Source organism: Austrofundulus limnaeus, unplaced genomic scaffold (genome assembly GCF_001266775.1).
Source record: "Austrofundulus limnaeus strain Quisiro unplaced genomic scaffold, Austrofundulus_limnaeus-1.0 Scaffold781, whole genome shotgun sequence".
Lineage (NCBI taxonomy): Eukaryota > Metazoa > Chordata > Actinopteri > Cyprinodontiformes > Rivulidae > Austrofundulus > Austrofundulus limnaeus.
In genome coordinates, this window is record NW_013953183.1 from 158,899 (window position 1) to 160,306 (window position 1,408).

Sequence of the window (1,408 nt, forward strand, 5' to 3'; positions counted from 1 at the left end):
ATATTACAAAACTACAGATTAGTGACATTTTATTTAGAAAATAATACAAAATTATTTCAAATTGAAAATTGATTCAGTTTTTTTTATCATTAACAAKAATTTGTTAAATAAAAAGTTTATTTTGTGTTAAATGAATGGGAGTGCATTAATACTGACACATAATTAACTTTGAATTACCTAAATGTCTTTCTAAACAGAAATGAATAAAACGTGAATTCAAATAGGCTTTAATGAAATTTTTTTAATTAAACTGACCTTCTTCTTCTGTGGTGTTAATAAATCCCTTAAGTTCAGCGTTGAAATTCATCCTAATCGATCCGCTGCGTGCACGCGCTCAGCACGCACGGCTCGTGAACCCGTCCACGTGAACACAAAGAAAGGAAGGTGCTGATGAGTTCACCTGAGCATGCTCGTGTGAGCGCGTGCGCAGCACAGAACCACATTCAAACGATCCGAGGTCCAAAACATSAGAAAAACACGAAGAAGAAGAAAAGTAGAAGCTTCCTTCAGAGCGCAGTTCTGTCCTCCTCCTGTTCGTCTGCTCCTCCGTCCTCCTCTTCAGTCCTCCCTCTCCTCCACGCGGACCCCCTCTCTGTTCTGTAGCCGCTAACGCGCTCCAGGATCAAATTTCACCAAATTATGAATTGCATTTCCGGTTCTGGCCTTTCAAAATAAAACCAATTTGGCACAAATTGGGCAAATTTAAAATAAGATATTTATTGCAGATACTAATTTTCAGCAGAAATATTTATTACCTTCAATAAGGAGGTTGTGTTTCCTGTAACCTCTGATTATTTGTTTGAGGCACAAGATTACAGAAAAAACATATTGATGGATTTTCATGAAATTTTAGGGAATCGTCAAAAAGAACTGAATAAATTTTCGTGATGATCTGGCAACATCTGCCAGAGCTGCAGCTCACCTTTTGTCACAAACACAATCTGAAACCTAAAACAGAACACAGAGTCAAAGGCTTATTTGTACTGATGATGTCATACAGGAACATGTGGTCCTCACTCACTTAAAGGACATCACAAACCAGACCCACTTCAGTCCCCATACTGTCATAACAGAGTACGCACTTTCTCCATCTCACCATAAAACACCTTGAACATCAAAGGACATATGCAAGGATCCTGTTTTTGGACTACAACTCCACCTTAAATGCCATCCCAGGACAGCTCAATAACAAAACTGTCCCAGCTAAACAAGCCAACCCCCATCTCCCAGTGGATCACCAGCTCCCTCATTGGTAGAGAGCAGCAGGTGAGGCTCGGGAAGCTCACCTCAGACACCCAAATCACCAATACAGGTTCCCATTGTGTACTCTCCCCATTGCTCTTCTCTTTTTTATTATTTATTATTTTTCATTTGGAAATGTATCCATTTCATTAAAAAACAACTATAT

The 1,408-nt window shown here is 39.0% G+C and overlaps 1 protein-coding gene across 1 annotated transcript in view; it reads right to left on the reverse strand.

Moving 5' to 3' along the window:
- LOC106532504 (BCL-6 corepressor) overlaps positions 1–583 on the reverse strand; it is a gene marked incomplete in the record, with an annotated part of 129,446 nt that extends 128,863 nt beyond the window's left edge. The window contains 1 exon segment of the mRNA XM_014028568.1: positions 256–583.
- Positions 584–1,408: the final 825 nt, after the last annotated feature.